General features: G+C 40.3%; 1 pseudogene; it reads right to left on the reverse strand.

Annotated features, from left to right (window-relative positions):
* Nucleotides 1-1,002: 1,002 nt before the first annotated feature.
* Nucleotides 1,003-2,386, reverse strand: LOC117069216 (annotated as a pseudogene).
* Nucleotides 2,387-21,467: the final 19,081 nt, after the last annotated feature.

Raw genomic sequence — 21,467 nt, forward strand, 5'->3', positions numbered from 1 at the left:
AATCTGTTTAGAAAAGTAATTTCATTATAATATGAAAAAATCCCACATCTGTCATGGTTAGAGAATGTTAGCAGAACAACTCATTGCTCTGAAACTGATAAAAGGAAAAAATCATACATGATGTGCTAACATACTCATGAAACAATGCTGGCATGAACACAGAAAACTACTAAAGATGGTCACATCTGAGAGGTGGGCCCGAAAACAAGGGGGAATGTAAAAGGAGACTTTTTACTTTTCACCTATACCCGTCTACATTGTTTGACTTTTTCTCAATACCATGAATATTGCCTCTAATATTTTTAAACTTACTATTTTTTTAAAAAGAATAACTTGGAAAAATTGATGGATAGTTGAATCTGTGATAAGTTACTTAGAGAAGTTGGAATATATCTGGTGAGAATTCCTAATATTTTAAGAAAACCAACCATCTTGCTATTACTCATCCTTCTATCACCATCAGAAATTCAGTCCTCAACTGTGTGACCCCAGGATTGAGCCACAGAAGCAATTTAGGCTCTTGAAATGTTCTTCATATTCCTTTATCTTCCAAACTTTATTTTTCCTCATTAAGCTTTGTTTTAATGGGTCCCAAAATTCTGTGATAGATTCTTGGTCAAGTTGTTTCCATTAAAATGTACAGATTTTAAAAACTAATAACTTAAAACTGCCACACACACACACACACACACACACACACACAAATCCACAAAACATTCTCCTTTCCTTGTGATTTTTTTACGATGCAGTGTTATCATTAACCAGCCTTTAACTATTAACCTTAAATGGCAATTGAAATAAATAATTCTGAGACTGTTCTTCCACCACTGATTAAAACCCATTTATGCCTAGTGTTCCATTATTGGAACGCTAAGCATGTGGGAGTTATTTATATCCTACTGCTCAAGGTCATTGCCAAGGTCTGAAAGCAAAAGTTCAAAAAAAAATGCAACTTCAGGCATAAAAGCTGAAGACTAGCATGGCAGGTATTAGGGGTAATATTCATTTAACCTTCCAAGCTTTCTGGGCAGTCTTGGTGACCTTGCCAGCTGCAGTAGGATTCTTGTCCCCTGCTTTGATGACATCCATAGCAACTGTCTATCTTATATCACAAACAACAAAACAACCCAGAGGAGCACTGTGAGAGAAGCTCTCAACACACATAGGCTTGCCAGGAACTATACCAAAAATGGCAGCATCACCAGACTTCAAGAATTTAGGGTCATCTTCCAGCTTCTTATCAAAATGGTGATCCATCTTTTCCTTCAGTTCAACAAACTTGCAAGCAATGTGAGTTGTGTGTTAATCCATTACAGGGGCATAACCAACACTGATTTGACCTGGATGGTTCAGGACAGTTACCTGGGCAGTGAAGCCAGCTTCTTCCATTGGTGGGTCATTTTTGCTGTTACCAGCAGTGTTGCCACAATGAACATCTTTGACAGGCACATTTTTTACATTGAAGCTTACATTGTCCCCAGGAAGAGCTTCACTAAAAGCTTCATGGTACATTTCAACACATCTTTAGTTGTAATGTTGACCGGAGCAAAGGTGACCATAGTGCCGGGTTTGAGAAACCCAGGTTTCACTCGGCCCACAAAGATAGTATCAGTACCACCAATTCTGTAGACATCCTGGAGTGGTAGATGCAAGGGCCTGTCAGTTGGACAAGTTGGTGGTAGGATGCAGTCCAAAGCTTCAGGCAGTGTGGTCCCACTGGCATTGCCATCTTTACGGGTAACTTTCCATCCCTTGAACCAAGACCTGTGAGCACTTGACTTCAGCATGCTGTCACCCTTCCAACCAGAAATGGACACAAATGATACTGTGTCAAGGCTGTAGCCAATTTTCTTAAGGAAAGGCCTGATTTCCTTAACTATTTCCTTGTATCTCTTCTGACTGTAGAGTGACTCAATGGAATCTATTTTGCTAACATCAACGATTTGCTGTTTCACACCCAGTGTGTAAGCCAGGAGGGCGTGCTCCTGGATCTGCCCATTCTTAGAGATGCCGGTTTCAAATTCACCAATGCCAGCAGCAACAATCAGGACAGCACAGCCCGCCCGAGATGCATCTGTAACCATGTTTTTGATAAAGTCTCTGTGTACTGGGGCATCAATGATAGTCACATAGCACTTGCTGGTTTCAAATTTCCACAGGGAGATATCAATGATGGCATCATGCTCAGGCTCAGCTTTTAGTTTATCCAAGACCCAGCCATATTTGAAGGAGCTTTTTCCCTCTCAGAAGCCTCCTCCTCAAATCTTTTGATTATTCTTTTGCCAATACCACCACATCCGTAGATCAGATGGCCAGTAGTGGTGGACTTGCCTGAACCTAAGTGTCCAATGATGGCAATGTTGGTTGGAGTCTTCTCTTTTCCCATTTTGGCTTTTAGGCCATGTTTTTCGTGACCCTTGTGTTCTAGCAGCAAATCCATTGTGAAAACACCCAAACTTTATTGTAATGGATGCTTTCCAGCCTTCTCTTGGCTACTGATATTGAAGGTGCATCCCACTTCTTTGTTCGAGTCCACTTAACAAATTCTGAATCTCTCATCCTTGTAACTTTTAAATATCTATCTCCCAAGTCACTATCACCTGTGAATACCATAAGAATTTTTCTTTCAGAGACTTTTAATGACTTCTTGCAAAGCATTATTTACTCTAGTTTCCTCTTAGGATTCTAGGGCTGACTATCTAAATAGTATAATGTTGAGTTCTTGGCTGTTTCCTACTTCTGCCCACATATATTCCATTCCACAGGATACAGTCCTTAAAAGACAGAAAATACTTCGATGCATATAATATATACAGTGCATCAAATTGAAAGAGCATTCCTGGGCTTCTGAGTCCAAGTCCTTGCTAAATGTCTTTGAGGAAATATTCCAAAAACCCTGAGCCTCAGTTTGGTTCTTTCTGTTGTTGTTTTTTTGTTTTGTTTTGTTTTTGTTTGTTTTTTGATGGAGTCTCACTCTGTCACCCAGGCTGGAGTGCAATGGTGGTGCAATCTCAGCTCACTGCAACCTCCACCTCCTGGGTTCAAGTGATTCTCTCACCTCAGCCTCCCAAGTAGCTGGGATTACAGGTGTCTGCCACCAGGCCCAGCTAATTTTTGTATTTTTAGTAGAGATGGGGTTTCACCATGTTGGCCAGGCTGGTCTCGAACTCTTGACCTCCGGCGATCCACCCACCTCAGCCTCCCAAATTGCTGAGATTGAATTGGTGGTTCAATGGTAGAATTCTCACCTGCCAAAACGGCTGGGATTACAGGCATGAGCCACCGCATCCAGCCCTCGGTTTCTTTATACATAAAAATGGGTAAAAGATTACCTACCTACCTCATAGATTTGTTGTAAAGATTTAAGAAAATAATATTTGTAAAACCTAATACAGAGAAGGCACTCAAATATTGTTTATTATCATCAATTATATTCTACCTAAAGCTAGGCAAATAACACAGCAGTCATTTTCACATTGCTATTCTAATTAACATTCTTTCCACAAAGGCCAGCAGGCATGGGAGCTAGCCCTGGCCTTCTAACCTCTGGAATTCAGTAGTGGAATTCCATGTAAAGTCTAGAATAAAATTAAACTTGATGGGTTTCATCTTTATTCTCTTTCATATCTATCAACCACTGCCAACAGCCATCATGACCTCTGCTTCCGAAACACTTCAGGACTGATCAAGCAAACTCCTGCTGTACTGGGGGTGAGATTTCCAGGGATTTGAGGTTCAAACACAGGACTGTGGCATGCTGGGGAGACCCTAGATAGTATCACAGCAACTGCCATAGGTACAGAAAACAGTCACTGAGGAAGCAGGAGAGGTGTGTTTCTCTTTCCATGTGCCTCTCTTTTCACTTACAGAATTATTGACAAGGAGAAAAGAAGCACTTTGCCAACCAAGCAGAGCTTGTGCTGAACGGAACACTTGACCATGTGCTTCCAAGTCTTTCTCATGCTCTCTGCATAGCTAGGACAAAGACATTCAGATGGAGGGTCAGGGCAGGGAGAAAGGAAAAGAGGGGAGAGAAGGTGAGGGTGGGACGGAGATGTAATTATTTAGCCTAATGTGTTTTATTCCTTTTCTGAGAATAAATAGAAGACTGAGCTCCTGTCAGAGCTGTTGATCCAGGACCCCTTGACACTCCATTTTAAAATCAAAGTATTTTGAAACAAAACTTCCTTAATGGGCACCTGGAAGTAGGAATGAGGAAGACTGTTTGAGTGGTTTTCTTTTCAAGTGGAGTCCTTTCTTTTCTGAAAGCTACAGACTCAATGACAATAACTATCTGTGGAATAAATTGAATGAATTCATGTCTCTCTTGTTTTTCTCTAAGAAACCTTCCAGAATCTGACACTCCAATTAACCAAGGTATCTCTTCTTTTGCGCTGTTCATCCTTACAACACAAACACCACAAGTGCAGCTCCATCTTGATTGTCAAAGGTGAATACAATCACACAGCATGCTTTTTGGCCAGAAACTTTGATGCCACATGTAGAAATCACATCGAGGGTGAAGATTTGAGTTCCAGGGATTTTGGAGATGGTGCGGATGGAGGAAGGGGAGGAAGGAGATGGCTGTTGATAGCATAATAACATCTAGAAAACAGGCTTTCCAACTAGAAAAGCATGTGTTCAGATCTCAACTCTTCCAATTACTGCCTCTTCAACAGAAATAACATAAATAATGGCCAGGCATGGTGGTTCACACCTGTAATCCCAGCACTTTAGGAGGCCAAGGCAGGTGGATCACCTGAGGTCAGAAGTTCAAGACCAGCCTGGCCAACATAGTGGAACCATGTCCTACTAAAAATATAAAAATTCGTTGAGTGTGGTGGCGGGCACCTGCAATCCCAGCTACTCGAGAGGCTGAAGCAGGAGAATCACTTGAGCCCAGGAGGTGGGAGTTACAGTGAGCTAAGATTGTACCACTGTACTCCAGCCTGAGTGACAGATCTAGACTCTCACTCAAAAACAAACAAACAAAAAAAACCGTAAATAAGTTGTTCAACTCTCTTTCATTTCCTCATCTGTCAAATAGAGGAAAGAGCAGTGATCAATAGTTCTGTGGTGGTGATTAAATATACAGAAAGCCCTTAGAAACACAGTCAATAAAAGGCAGCTGATATTAACACTGTTGTTATTATTATGAATTTTTAAATTAAATACTATTTAAAATAAAAGAGGCCTATAAACCCGAAAATACACGCCCAACAATCTTAGACATAAAAGAAAGGTGATTCAATGAAAGAAGGAAAGAAAGCAGAAAGCAAGAGAGAAACACAAAGAGGGAGGAAGGACACTTTGGGAGGCCGAGACGGGCGGATCACGAGGTCAGGAGATCGAGACCATCCTGGCTAACACGGTGAAACCCCGTCTCTACTAAAAATACAAAAAAATTAGCCGGGCGTGGTGGCGGGCGCCTGTAGTCCCAGCTACTCAGGAGGCTGAGGCAGGAGAATGGCGTAAACTCAGGAGGCGGAGCTTGCAGTGAGCCGAGATGGCACCACTGCACTCCAGCCTGGGCGACAGAGCAAGACTCCGTCTCAAAAATAAAAAATAAAAAATAAAAAAGAGGGAGGAAGGACAGGTAAAGGGGAGGGGACAGGGCTGGTGACGCAAGGAGGGGACCTCCAGGAAAGCTCTATACTCAGGGACTCTATGCTCCAGGTCCTGGGAAAAAAAACAGCAAAAGGGGGCACATGTTTTTGCAACAAGATCTAAAATATACAGACTTATCTGTGCCTATTAATGCTACCTCCTCCCCTTCTACCAATTTGAAGACTCAACTTTAAATAACTTCCTCAATTTTGGAGGCTAAAGATTTCTCCCTTTAGGAAATAAATTAAAACTCAAATAATCAATATTTCCACAACTTCTCATTCCTGCCCCACCACACTTATCCACAACTGCTGTTTCCCACCCTCTACCCTCTACTTTGCAAGGGAGTGGTGAGGGAAATGATTGAAATCAATTTTCACAGTCTTTTCTTGACATCGGAAAAGGTTGCAGTGATAAAGAAATACGGGAAAAAATTAAAAGCCCATGCAGAGCTGAGCCATACAGGGGAAACTGGCAAGGAGAGAGTGATCAAACAACTCAAAAATATATGCAAGATACTGCAACCTATTTGAAGATTAGAGTTATTTAAATTAGTGTTATTGTTACAGGAATAGGGCAAAGAGACTGTGTTGCTTTGTAAGAAATTTCCATCTCCAAAATCACGTTTATAAACCTGGAAGAAGAAAAGGATATGTTTTAAGCATAAAAGCACTGAGCCCTTTCAAATCCCTCCTTCCTTTGTTAATGACATTGTGTTTCTTTGTTCTGGAGTCTCCCAGAATGTAGGAGAAAATTTTTCAGGTTGGCTTTGACAGTCAAACTCTTTTCTTTACATTTGCATGCTTGGAAGTTTCTTGTTAGATATATTTCTACCAAAAGCAAGAAGCTGGGAATCTGTTTTATCCTTGGACAGTTTTATTCTTTCCCCAGCGGCCCCCCTTATTATCTCTACCGAGAATTTCAGCATTCTCTCTTTTAAAACTCAGTCTGTCACTTTAGAAGTTAAAGATTAATATGTCTGGGCCTTTAATTGTAATCTAGATTCTGGAATTAAACTAGGTGTAATGGGAAGAATAGAATTAGGATGACTGGGCTCTAGTCCTGTTACTACCAATAACTAGTGGTGTGACCTTGGGAAAGCCTTCAGCTTCTTTGGAACTCCATCTATAAAGTAAGGTGGTTGGAAGTGACAGTCTCTAAATACCTTGTGGCTCTAAAATTCTGTGTTCTTATGGACGAGGAACTCTCCACCTTAAAAGCTAACTGGTTGCTGATAGTCATTTTCTCAGCTAGTTAATTCAATTCTGAAGGACAAGAACCAGGTATGATATTTTTCTTCAACACACAACTGTCTTTTGAAAGAATAACAGCAGAAAGAGGAGAGGAGCCCACTCTAGCTAGCAGTAAGCAGTCAGCCTTGGAAAAGACCGCCATGGGAGCCAAGGAAACAAGGAAGAAAATTACTGAAATAATCCCTTTGTCCAGTCTCTTTTCTTCATTGGAAAAGTTGCTGTGAGAAGAGAATATAAAAACAGTAACAAGCCCATGCAAAGCTGAGCCAGGCAGGGAGGTCGTGTGGGGTGGACATCATCAAATTCAATGGATCCATCCATTTCCTTTAACCTCATCTTTTCCTTCCTTAAAAGATATACTTTGCCTCCTCCTCATTCCTGCCGTATTGTGAAGCGAAAGAATGCTGGCACTTTCTTTTTCTTCTTTATCAGTTCAGGCAAAGGATTCTTCTGCAATAAGTAAAAAAGAAAGCAAACTGAAAATAAGCTTCTGTTTGAGGAAAAGAAATGGTTGGGGTGGGTGAGTTGTCTAAAAATGACTGTGTGGATGCTGCACTTATTAAAAAGTAACAGACTGCAAATCTTCAAATATAAAAAAGATTTGAAAAGATCTGGGCTCAGGAGGTAGCAGAAAGCTGGTGCAAAACTGAGACAAACAATGAGCCTTGGGGTTTTGCTTTTGTTTTGGTTTTTGAGTCTCCTAATTGAGCTTGTAGAAAAAAGGTAAGAAAAAACAGGAGCTGAACTCTCAAATTCAATGGTTCACAGCCTTTGGCAAAAGAAGTCTCTCCCTTTTCTTTGCCGGATATCTCAGTGAAAACAGAGGTGACACTAAAAGCCTGGATGGGAGACTGACTCATCCAAGGGCTTGAGTGAGTCTTGGAGAGCCAATCAAGTGATTTTTATTCAGGGAAAAAAAATGGTGGTATAAAATGAGATGGACTCAAGAATATGAATTGGTTTTCGACAAGCAGAACCAGAGTGAATAATTTTACTGGTCTCAAAGCTTACATGTAGTCCAGATGTAAACTATGGTCTCTCAGCCCTTAAAAAAGAAAAAGGATTGATTTGAATGCTCAGTCTGTGGATTTTGAAGGTTTAACTGTGCAAAACACACACACACACACACACACACATACAGTTTCTGCAAATATAGGGTGAGTGTGGTGAAACTTCCATTTTCAAGGTCACCTGGCTTCGGATTCCTACTTAATGAGCTCAGTGTTGTGTCATCTGAATTCACTCTGTGGCAATCTGATTTGCAACTCATACTTTCCCCTATTCTATTAGTAAATAAACAAATAAAATAAAAATCCTAATACAAGGTAGTGCACATGCATGCATGCCAGTGAACTTCCCCAGATTTCCTGAAGGTTAGGGGATGTGGGTGGCATTATTTAGCAAATACTGTTCTCAAGTGTTCAGTCTTCCCTCCTCCCCTCCTCTGAGGAAGGAATAGACTTCTGCTCCCTCCTACTTCAATGCTGAGCTTGGCCACGTGACTGGCTTTGCTGAATGGAATTGACGCAGACATGATGTAAGCCACCTCTAAGCAGAGGCTTTAAAAGGGCTTGCCCAGTCTGGCTTGGCTACTTCCGCTCCAGCCCTCCTAGAGAAGAGCTTGCCTCAGGGAGCTACTGCTCCTTCAGCCTGGGCCAAAAAATGAAAGCCATAAGAACAGACCTAAATTTGACCTGCAGCTGGGAGCAGTTACTGCAGTTAACCCCACAGACTGAAACAAAATAAATAAATGTTTGCTGTTGGAAGCTACTAAGATTGGGGTTGTTTGTTGTGCAATATTATTTCAGCAAAAGCTGACTTAGGCCAGGCATGGTGGCCCATGCCTGTAATTACAGAACTTTGAGATGCCAAGGCAGGTGGATCACGTGAGGCCACAAGTTTGAGACCAAGCCTGACCAACATGGTAAAACCCCATCTCTATTAAAAATATTTTTAAAAACCAATTAGCCTGGTAGAGTGGCTCATGCCTATAATCCCAGCTACTATGGAGACTGAGGCAGGAGAATTGCTTAAACCCAGGAGGCAGAGGCTGCAGTGAGCCGAGATAGTGCCACTGTGCTCCAGTCTGGGCAAGAGAGCGAGACCCTGTCTCAAAAATAAATAAATAAATAAAATAAACAAATTTTAAAAAGCTGACTTAAATGATTATCTGGGGAAAGGAGTATATATCACAGTAATATACACAAGTTCAAATTAAGCATTAGACATCCTTGTTCTTGAAAGATATTACCCAGCCTGGGTCATCCTAAGGAGTTGTACTATTTTCTTTCCAACTTTACACATTCTTTCCCCAAGATCCCTACAGCCCTCCCAACTCTAAAATCTCCTTAATAAATGATGAAGAATAAGTCAGAGTTTTGCCTTCTAGGCCACCTTTGCATATTCAAGTACACCAAGGACTTCTTCTGTAACAGAAGCATCTCTATGGAAGAACAACAATGTTTTATTCACAATTATTTTCCTCCCTATTACATACTCATACATGGGAGAGATGAGTAGTGTTAAGTTCTAATTAGAACCAGAAAACATCTCGTAGGTTTCCAGATGAGAAGTCAATGCATACCTCTCTCTCCCGTCTCACCTTTCCCTTACCTCTTTCCACAGTCTCTGATCTCTCTTTTCTGCCAAGCCAATATCTTCTTCTATGGATGTAGGGGAGACAATATGTGTCACCAATTAGCAAGAAAAGTTCCCTCTTGTTTCCCCCTTAAAGTTCAAATTCCATTAAGTAATGAGAATTTAACCATCAATAATTAAGACTATCCCTGGGAAACACTCCCACAGAAGAAGCTAACAGCAGCACTTTTTGAATAATAAAGCAGAAAAAGATTTTTCTAACCACAATGATTTTCTTTTTGTACTTTCACAATTCTCCAAGGAGGAGCAGGCAGCCATTTTAACAAGATCCTGCAGCAATTCTGGAGCCCCGGGTAGCCGATTATTACAAAATACTCCAGTAGGTTGGCCCAGTTTAAGCCAAGTATAAATAACACATCACTTTTGAAATAAATGGCATAATGGCCTTTGCAATGTAAAAGCCAGTTGATTTTGTTTCTAAAATTAGAAGATTGAGCTTGACCTTAATTTTCTCATTGGGGTTGGGGGGGTGCCTCTGGTTCAGCCACAAATCACAAACCAATGGCCGTCACCAAACAAGGACATGGACAGCAGGTAGAAGAAGTAAGTTGTTGATTTCCACTATGCAAAAAAACATTACAGGAACACAGGGAGAGAGGAACCTGTTCTTCCTTCTTCTGATAGGAAGAGGAAACCTGAGTCTATTCGTTTGTAAGATTTCCAAATAGCACTTTACTCCTAAAAACACAAGAGAATTTTTCAGATTTAAAAATCACAGTATAAATAATCATATCAAGCATCGAAATAGAGCCACAAAGAAAGGCAGCTGGATCAAACTAAGAAAAAATGTCTTAAGAAAGCTGAAACACCTCTGAGTCCTTACGCCAGCTGACATGAAAAAGGCAATTAACTATGGATTAAGTTGGGAGGGAAGGGGCAGCAGAAAGGGAAACTAAGCATGAATTCTTTCAGGAACCTGAAAGAATGAGATTTCTTGGAATATATTTTACTGAGCTATAAGGGCAAATGACTATGCCCCTCCAAGGTCCAAAGTGGATGAGTATACTGGAGGAGCCAGCTTAATGGTAAGCCAGATCTGGGGCTCTAAATTACTAGGCAGTCTTTTTGGTTCTGAAGAGACATAGAAAAGTAAGGGATATAGAAAAGATCCAGCTACTTCCTTTGCCTGCCAATCTAGAAGATTAGAGAGGACAGAGAGATGCCATCATCATAGCTTCCATCCAAAGCTGCTAAAGTTGCATAGAGTTAGAGAGATGAGAAAGCATGGGCTTCCTCAAGGAGGGTATGAGAGATTGGAGCCATGGTTTGGGAGATTCTGTCATGCTGGGGGAGTGTATTAGTCCATTTTTACACTGCTATGAAGACATATCTGAAACTGGGTAAGTTATAAAGGGGAAGAGGTTTAATTGACTCACAGTTCCACATGGCTGGGAAGGCCTTAGGAAACTTACAATCATGGCAGAAGGGGAAGCAAACATGTCCTTCTTCACATGGCAGCAGGAAGGAGATGTGCCGAGCAAAGGGGGAACTGTCCCTTATAAAACCATCAAATCTTGCAAGAACTCACTCACGATCACAAGAACAGCAGCAAGGGGTTAACTGCCACCTTGATTCAATTACCTCCCAGTGGGTCTCTCCTGTGACATGTGGGGATTATGGGACCTACAATTCAAGATGAGATCTGGGTGGTAACATAGCCATACCATATCAGGAAGTAAGACCTCTGGGGATTTGAAAAATTAAAGCAGGTGGCAAAAAAGCAAATGAAGTTTTATAGCTGTAGGCAAGTGAAAAACTCAAACATAACAACCAGTTAAAGTTTCCAATATTCTAATATCCAAGGTAATATGTGCTTTATGTAGACATCTCCTATACTTTTGTCTTACCCTTCTCCTAATATCTGGCCTTCTCATACACTAGGAATGGCTTGGATCTCTCTCTCTCTCTCTCTCTCTCTATCTCTATCTCTATCTCTGTCTGTCTTCCTTTAGTATGACACTCTCATCCCCCGCCATTGATCAAGACAATATTCAATTACTTGTAAGCTCTCCAATATTGACCAATTTTTATATTCAACAAGCATTCATTGAGGACCTGTCTCAGGTACATGGAATAAAGAGATAAATAAAGCCAGGGGCCTTCCCCTCTAAAAGAAGGGGCATCTAAATTTAGGGACAGGCTTTCTGGAGGAGGTGACATCAACTCATGTTCTTATGACCCAGATTCTTATGAGGTGCCAAGCCTTGGATGATCACATAGGGTTCCTTGTGGAAAGCAATAGTGACTGACCCTGCCAAATGAAGCAATATCAATAATTTTTAAAGTGGGCTGTCTTAAAGGAAGGGCAAAAGTTAGCCAAGTACTGACAGTGAACATTCAAAGGCACTGAGGTAGCAAGCAGTCCATGGTGGTGGGAGGACACTGATATTGTTAGTTGACTCTGAGAGGGTTTTCTTACTGTAAATTTTCAATAAATTTTGCCCCAAAGAAAAAGTAATAAGAAAATCAAAAACTAAGGGCTGCACTTTTATGAACTTATATTGTAACTGATTCACTAAATCACTATTTAATCAACCTCAATTACTGCCTTAATGAACAATTAATTCTACCACTTATATAACAAGCCCTATGCAAAGACAAGCTGGAGTCTCATTCTCAAAGCAACCATGATAACACTGAAAATTCAAAATTGCCTTTAAATGTACCAGGAGAAGCCAGCCAAATGTAGAAGAGGTGACTGTGGCACCTGAAACAGGTAAAGTGAGCTTTTCCAATTCAAAAATATTTTTGCCACATATGTTACCAATTAGAGATTCAGCTGTGGCAACATGCTTCTCATTTTAAAAGCAGGTAAAGGAGTAAACAGAGTAAGCCTATAAATCATTCAACCCTTAGTAAATGTTTTTCTTATTTCAATCAAGAAAGGCATCATTCTCTAATTCTATGCTTTTAGAATCATCTTTAATTCCTGTCTGCCTTCGTATTTGATCTTATTAGTTGTCAAGCCTTAGATTATCATACAGGATTCTTTGTGGGAAGCAGCAGACTGATTCTGGTTGATTGAAGCAATATCCACAATATCTTTTTTAAAAGGTTGTTTTAAGTGGCAGACATTGTAGATTAGCTGTTCTTTTCTCAATTTCTTCATCTCCAGTTGTATCATAGAGGTCAGACACTCCAAATACTCATTAAATACTCATTTCTCACATTTCCATGCAGCTAGTTGACCATATTACTCAGCTCTGGTCAATAATATGTATGCCTAAGCCTGCTGGAGTTTCAGGAACCTTTAGCTCTTCTGATTAAAACAAAATATACAACTGGTGCTAACCTGTCCCCTCTTTTGATCCTTGTCTTGACAAAGACAGCAGCCTAAAGGAAAGACCAAGAGGCTGAAAGAGAACCTTGACACTGTCAACCTATTGACAAAATGTCAGTAGCGCACTTTGGGAGGCTGAGGCGGGCAGATTGCTTGAGCCCAGGAGTTTGCTACCAGCTGGGCAACATGGTGAGATCCCATCTCTACAAAAAATACAAAAATTAGCCAGGCGTGGTGGCATATGCCTGTAGTCCCAGCTACTTTGGGGGCTGAAGCAGGAGGATCACTTGGGCCTGAGAGGCAGAGGTTGCAGTGAGCCTAGATTGCACTACTGCACTCCAGCCTGGGCAACAGAGTGAGACCCTGTCTCAAAAAAAAAAAAATGCTTTAAAAAAGTCAGTAGCTATTAACACCAAACATACTTTAAAATCTTAATGGCTTAAGCCACCACTAATGATGTTTTCTGTTATTGCAGCTGGAAAAATGCCTGCCACATCTTCTAACTAATTGGAAGGGCTCAAGTCTAATCAGCTAGCACCAATGCCCAAAAGCACACTACAGAGCTAGTCAAATAAGGGCCATCAATCTGCTAGACACTGCTATTTGTACTGCTGCCACTTCTGCACCAGAAGCGTAATCTTACTGTAACCACTGACACCACAGTCAACACTGTCACTTCTGTAAGGCCACAGACTTGCAGCACCATATACTATTTCTGCTACTGTGACTCTAAATTCAAAGCCTACAGTGGCTACATCTAGTAAATGGCAGCTGGGTTCTATGCACCTTTTAACCGCAAGTATGGCTTAAAAGTTGAGTATCTGCCATTTTCAACTGTTAAGGATTTATAAGGTGGATAATTCTCCTCTGTATAGGAAAGAGGTGTGCACCTCATTTTTTCAATGCTGTGATCTCCCTAGATCAGACCTTATCTGATCATTTCCAGCCACTACATAGAAGTAATTTTAATCATTTAGAATTGCTGCATCTCTGAAATCTTACACTCTAATATAGGACCCTGTCTTGGTAGCTCAGCACCTTACTTCTACTTCCTGTTCTTGTACATGAAGCTAGAAAATAATGGACAGAACAAATAGATATTAAAGATGTTAAACTGACAGAATTTGGGATACCCAGAGGTGAGTGACACAAGGAGATGAATTAAGAATAATTCCCAAAATTTTGTCATGAGCAGTAACAGGGTAGGTGGTGGTGTCATTCACTGAGGAAATGAAGGTTGAGGAGGGGACTCAGAAAGCAAAAATAATCACGTTGGTTTGGGGACATGGGTTCAGGCACACATGAACTGGTGAAGTCATCCAATAAAGAGCTAGGTGTGTGGATCTAGAATACAGGAAGAAGGCAAGGACTGGAAGTACAGATTTTGGCATCATCAATTTGTAGATCATTGAAATCATGAAACTGCCGCATCCACCTGCATTTCTTTTTGTTTTTGCTTTTGCTTTTGTTTTTTGAAACGGAGTTTTGATCTTCTTGCCCAGGCTGGAGTGCAGTGGCACCATCTCAGCTCACCACAACCTCCGCCTCCCGGGTTCAAGTGATTCTCCTGCCTCAGCCTCCCGAGTAACTGGGATTACAGGCATGTGCCACCATGCCGGGTTAATTTTGTATTTTTAGTAGTGATGGGGTTTCACCATGTTGGTTAGGCTGGTCTCAAACTCCCGACCTCAGGTGATCCGGTTGCCTCAGCCTCCCAAAGTGTTGGGATTACAGGCATGAGCCACTGTGCCCAGCCCCACCTGCATTTCTTATCTCAAAGAAGGAAACTCAAGGAATCCAACATCTTCCACTCAGTGTAAGCCTCCTTCCACAAAGTACATCCAACCGCCAAGAATAAATCATACCAGTCATTAAGCTCTACCTCCTTAATACCTATCAGCCCTCTCTATCTCCACCTCTGCTGCCTTCATTAGCTCTCACCATGTTTCACTTGGAATTAGTCTTTGAACTAACCTCCAACATGTCTACTATCACACACACACACACACAAGTGCAGTTGCAGGTCAAGTGACCTTTCACAAACACAAATAAGAGCATGCTAATCCACAGATTAAAAACTGTTGGTAGCTCCCACTGCCTAAAAGATAAAGTCCCATCCCTAGATTAGACACGCAATGCTCACATCAGATTCCTCCCTACATCTCTGGCCCCATTTCTCATTGCCTAAACCCTCCAAAATATGCTCACCTTACTGGAAAATGTTCCTGTCACAGTCTTGATTGCATCTTACACAGAGTTTCTTGATAAGGACACTGGATTTTAACCAACATGCAATATATTACAGGCCAGAAAGGGAGAATCCCTTCTTAAACCTACACTATGAAAATTTGGGACCCAGTTTGCAAAATTGCCATTCACATTCATATTAATATAGCACCGAAAAAGACTATTTTGAAAGGGGCATTCTGTTTCTTTTAAACGCACAACTGTGCTCAAAACCATTTAGGAGAGAACATATGGGTTCTAATGACTGCTTCCTACATGACACCCTTGGATCCCTCTTGTTTATTATCCATTCCCAGGCCCTAGCGATAAGCCCAGAAACACTGGCTTCATTTCGTTCCTTTTTGTACAACTCTTCCTCAGCTCAGCAAGGGCTCTATAAAGTTGCTTTGTAAGTGCAGAGATCTATAAGGAGCCTTTCTCCAAAGATCAGGAGCCAGCAATCAGCCTAAACCAGCTCATCCTCTGGGAGACAATGGGAGGCAGAAAGGTAAGCGCTTGAACTGGAGGCTATGAGAAAATAATGCAAGGGTTAAGCCTCTTGAATCAAAGACTTTGGTCTTCTATCAGCCAAGGCAGCTTGTTTTGATGATGCTATGGAGAGATACCAACCCCAGACTTATTTTGTGCTCTGTGTTGAAACCTCTCGCTGCTTTGTAAGATAAAACTGACGCAACAAATATCGATTGAACATTGCACTATCTAATATGAAACATGAGACTGTCCCTGTCCTCAAGAATCTGATTTATAATCATAATAGCTATTATTATTATTAAATTGCTAACATGTGGGAGGAGGGAGGGATAGCATTAGGAGCTATACCTAATGTAAATGATGAGTTAATGGGTGCAGCACATCAACATGGCACATGTATACATATGTAACAAACCTGCACGTTGTGCACATGTACCCTAGAACTTAAAGTATAATAATAATAATAAATAAATTGCTAACATGTATTAAGCACTTGCCATTGGACAAGTTCAAGTATTTATTTAATCTTTGCAATAATTCTATGATGGATTCTGTCCTCATTCCCACTTGCAGAAAGGGAAACTGAGGCTAGGTTTAATAACTTGCCCAAAATCACAAGCACAGTAAGTAGCAACATTTAAAATCTTCTTCAGGAGACAAATTAATAATTGTAAAGATTCTAGTTGGGTGTGGTGGTACGTGCCTGTAGTCCCAGCTACTCGGGAGGCAGAAGTGGGAGAACCACTTGAACCCAGGAGGCGGAGGTTGCAGTGAGCCGAGATCGCTCCACTGCACTCCAGCCTGGGTGACAGAGCGAGATCCCGTCTCAAAAAAAAAATTGTAAAGATTCTAAAATGGTTTCTATTAATAACAAGTGCCTTTGAATGAATAGATGAATGCGCGAAAATCCTAAAGAACAAAAATTGCTGGAGGGCATCAGAAAAAAAAGAGGCTACTTCAGTTTGAGGAAATAAGGAGGATATTACTTGAGAGAATATTTGATTTCTGTGACTGGGAAGGCAGGAAACTTTCGTAACATTATACTTACAAGGGCACCCATACGCTAGACTACTATTCAACTCACACCCAAGGTGGAGACTATTATTTTTTAAGTTTTAATTTTTGTGGATACATACTACGTGTATACATTTGTGGGGTGCATGAGATGTTTTGATGCAGGCATGCAATGTGTACACACACATCATGGAGAAGGGGTATCCATCACCTCAAGCATTTATCCTTTGTGTTACAAAGAATCCAATTACACTCTCAGTTATTTTTAAATGTACAATTAAGTTATTATTGACTGTAGTCACCTGGTCGTGCTATAAAATAATATGTCTTATTTATTCTTTCTAACTATTTTTCATGCCCATTAACCATTCCCACCTCCCACAGTCTCCCACTACCCTTCCCAGCCTGTGGTAACCATCCTGCTATCTCCATGAGTTAAAGTGTTTGATTTTTAGATTCTACAAATAAGTGAGAACATGTGACGTCTGTCTTTCTGTGTCCGGCTAACTTCATTTAACATAATGATCTCCAGTTCCATCCAAGGTGTTGCAAATGCCAATATCTCACTCATTTTTATGGCTGAATAGTACTCTATTGTGTGTATAGACTAAATTTTCTTTATTCATTTACCTGTTGATGGACACTTAGGTTGCTTCCAAATCTTAGCTATTGTGAACAGTGCTGCAACAAACATGGAAGTGCAGATATTTCTTTGATGCACTGATTTCCTTTCTTTGGGGTATATACCCGGCAGGGGCATGGCTGGATCATACAGCAGCTCTACTTTTAGTTTTTTGAGAAACCTCCAGACATCTTCATAGTGCTTGTATTAACAAGGTGGAGATTCTAAACACACCTTTTCTTTCCCAGGGACAAAAAGCACTATTTAGAGAGCTTCCAAATAGCACCAAGAGTGTAGCAGTGAAGGTGAGAGACTAGAAACCAAAATCTTAGGTGATTTTATTTTTAAATAACTATTGTGGTAAACTATATCAAGTTGAATTGAGAAATTCATGCATTCATTTGGCAAATATGTATCCAGTTCCTACCATATGCCAGAGTCTGTGCTAGGCACTGGGAATTCATAAGAAAAAAAAATACAGGTTACTTAAAGAACCTATATGCATACATATTTTCCTACATACACAACTATGACTTTTTACATTAATAAGTAATTATGAAACTTAACCAGGTTGTTAACTCAAAGAATAGTACTGAAAATAACAGAGGGAAGTACCAGAAATAAAGGGCAAAAAATGACTAGCAGGCAACTTTAACAGAAATCTCCAGATGCCTTGAGAAATGTCACCAGCAGCAGAAAACCAGAAAATAGTCTTCTTGCTGCGGTCATGCACAAGTTTCATTCTAGACATAACACATTGGTTGCCTCACCATTGTTCTTTTCTTCCTCAAATTAGAAACATCTAGGAATCAAACAAAATGGGCTCACTTCCTCTAGCTTGAATAATTTCTGGAAAGCTTAGATGTTCTCAGCATGTCTGTTAAAGCAGTTGTTGCATTTCTAATTAGCATCTTTGAATTTGTCTGTTATTATTCCAAGCCCTCCTAAGCCTTCAAGGACAAGACCTCCGTGAACCATGCAAGGGGCCCTCTTTCATATTATATTCCTAATTATGCATCTGCCAAAGGTTAAGAAAAGTGTTTTGTTTTCCTATAAAGTATTATATCGGTTTTTCATAATGAAGAAAGACTCCAGGCAAAAATGGGTATCTACAACAAAAAGCTGCTTGGTGTTAAGAGCTATTATTTTTTCTTAATTGTGGGTTTGTTTTGTATGTGTATGTATAACTGATTTTCTCTGCATTTTCATACTTTCCCTGTGTGAGGCATTTCTGGGAGATAATGATTGGATAAGGTCAGAGGTCCTCAACTTCTCCAGCTGTTAAGTATTTGCCAGAAGCAGCTCTTTGTATGCAATTGTTATTGTTGTTATTGCTTACTGTTTAGGTCTGTTTCTTTTGAAAAATGTATCTGTCTCAACTCAGGAAAAGTGAAGTCCATTAGGACAGAGTGGAACTTGGTGTACAACTTCCCTTAGGAACCAAGATGGCCTGAAGAAGTCGACTTAAACAATGGATGTTGCTCAGAAACAAAGGCAAAACTTCAGTGGAGGATTTAACCCTGAAATGACATGTCAATCATTTTTTACAAACAAATACTAGCAAATTTGGCAGCTTGTAAGAGACCATCTAATAACATGTAGCCGTCAGATAATTTCCTACTCAGACATCCTTATACATTCTCAAAGGGTAGGACCGGGCCACTGGCCACTCCTGCATGCCACTAGTAACACACAATGGTCCCTCCTAGTCACAGGGCCACTTTTCATATACATCAACTTGGGAGGATGCTATCTTACCTTTTACTGTGGCAGTTCAGGAAAGTGAGCATCATTGACTTTAGGCACGTTTGTAGCAAAGTGCCCAGAACATTGGGGATGCACAGTAATTATCTAATGCAGAAGTTGGGAAATTTTTCTATAAAGGGCCAGATAGTAAATATTTCAGGTTTTGCAGACCACGTAGTCTTGGTTGCAGCTTCTCAACTATACTCTGCTACTGTCTTATGGTAGCTCAAAAGCAGCCGTAAACAATATGTAAAGGATTAGGTGTAGCCCAGTTTGGCCCAGAGGCCAGATTTTGCCCACCCATGATGTACTGAATGAATAAATAATCAGAAAGTTCACTTTTCCATATAAATGACTATTCCAAATATATGAAACTTTCTTCTTTAAACTCATGAAATTTTAATTTAATTTTTGCTTTAACTATTTTAATCAAAATATTTCATAATGTGTATTTACATACTGGCCTACCTTTTTATAAAACCATATTTTAAACCTATTTTTACCCACATGATTCAGAGTCATTATTAAAGAATTTTACAATGCTGCAACTGACTAATGTCCTCTGAGAGTTTCGACATTGGGCTATTTAACTCAACTCTAGAAAGCCCCAAGCCTTTGCTGTTTTCTGTTATTGCAACCACTTGTGATTTTTCTGTTTCCTTCCTTCTCAATACTTTCTTTTCCATTCCCCCAGTGTGCTCTTTGGGAGGAATACATTGACTTTTCAAATCATAAGTCCAAGGAATATTTAAGACAAGAATCAAACTTCAATATTCTTCATTTCTGGCCAGGCACAATGGCTCATGCCTATAATCCCAGCACTTTGGGAGGCCAAGGTGGGCGGATCACTTGAGGTCAGGAGTTCAAGACCAGCCTGGCCAACATAGTGAAACCGTATCTCTACTAAAAATGCAAGTAATCCCAGCTACTCAGGAGGCAGAGGCAGGATAATTGCTTGAACCCAGTAGGCAGAGGTTGCAGTGAGTTGAGATCGCACCACTGCACTCCAGCCTGGGCGACAGAGCGAGATTTCAACTCAAAAAAAAAGAAAAAAATCCCATTTCTTCTTTCCACAGTCTTGGGACTCTACCTGCTCCTCTCCTCACCCTGCCATATTGACCTGATCTATTTATGTTTCTTCCCTTTTTCTGATCTGGAGTTGCTCAAAGAGTAGGACACAGCCTCTTCAGTGCTCCTTCTCCTTTTTAAAGTGACGCAGGAACCCAGGCACTTGAAAGTTTTTATCGTGATTTAAAAGAGATATGGAACAGTAAAAATGATAAATCTAAGATTGTTACAAAGATTCACAGAGATCATTCTTACAATCGAGCCCCTAATCTAATATTTCTGATTCCCTTGCTGAAATGCTACCTGGAAATGTTCATTCGATTTTCGGGTTTTGCTTCTAATTTCTTGAAATTAGAGATTACCAACCTTCACCACTGTAGTTTAAAGGTGAAGAGTATGTCAGACTCACCCTCCAAGGAGGTCTTTACTTCATTTATACTTTTCAGTTTTGCTTAGTCAGAAGCTCAGTGCCTTTCTTTCATGCACATGATGGTGATAATAATAATATTAGTCATGTTCATAATGACAGTAAATAACATTTATTCCTTTGTGCCAGATATTATGCTAAACACTTTATATGCATTTCCTAACTTAATGCACACAATTCCATGAAATAGACACTATATCAAAATTTAAACCTAGAAAATTTAAGCAATTTTTTCAAGGCCACATAGTAAGAGCCAATGCTAAACTCCAAACCATCTAATTCTAATGGAACATTTAGGAGCTTAAGGATCTTATATTAGTGACAGTGGTTAAGTGTTACCCTGTAGTAACAAAAGCAACAAGATACCAATAGTTTAATATGAAGAACTTTATTTCTCACTGATATGAAGTCTACTATGAGCATCTGACTACCACATGTGGTCAACAACCCAGGCACCTCGTCTTAACACATACCTCTATAAGCACCAAGGTAGGAGAAGAAAGTTTCACTTTCATTTCACTTTCACTTCAGTTTCCAATCTATTGGCCAGAACAAGTCACACAACTCTACATGTTTGCCACAGAGGTAGAGAAATTTAATCTTCTCATATGCCCCAAAGGAGAGGAGAATCAGATATGAATCAGCACAAAACATCACTATACTATCACAAGCTATCTCTTTGGTCATCATATATTTGGTTCACCCTTCTACACCTTAAAAATGCTAAATCCAATGCCAGGTAGACAATCCAGAGTACCACACAATTGTAGCATTAAGCCCAAGGCCTAGGACACTGGACTTAGACTCAGTACTCTCTACACTGGCAGGGATGGAGAGATGAACATTAGTTTTGGCATTAGGTTCTGACCCATGGCTCTTGTTGAACCAGAGACCTATGAACTTAAAAAGTTAAGTTAAAAGAGCTATGGCTCCCTCCCTCTTACCATCATCACTATAGACACACATTCAACACACAATGATAGAATGAGGACCAGATAGCCTCAGTAGTCACTCCCACTCAGAGAGGGGAAGAATGACCAACCCAGATTTAAGGCATAAAGAAATAGCCTCCAT

Source organism: Trachypithecus francoisi, unplaced genomic scaffold (assembly GCF_009764315.1).
Source record: "Trachypithecus francoisi isolate TF-2019V2 unplaced genomic scaffold, Tfra_2.0 Lachesis_group3, whole genome shotgun sequence".
In the NCBI taxonomy this organism is placed as follows: domain Eukaryota; kingdom Metazoa; phylum Chordata; class Mammalia; order Primates; family Cercopithecidae; genus Trachypithecus; species Trachypithecus francoisi.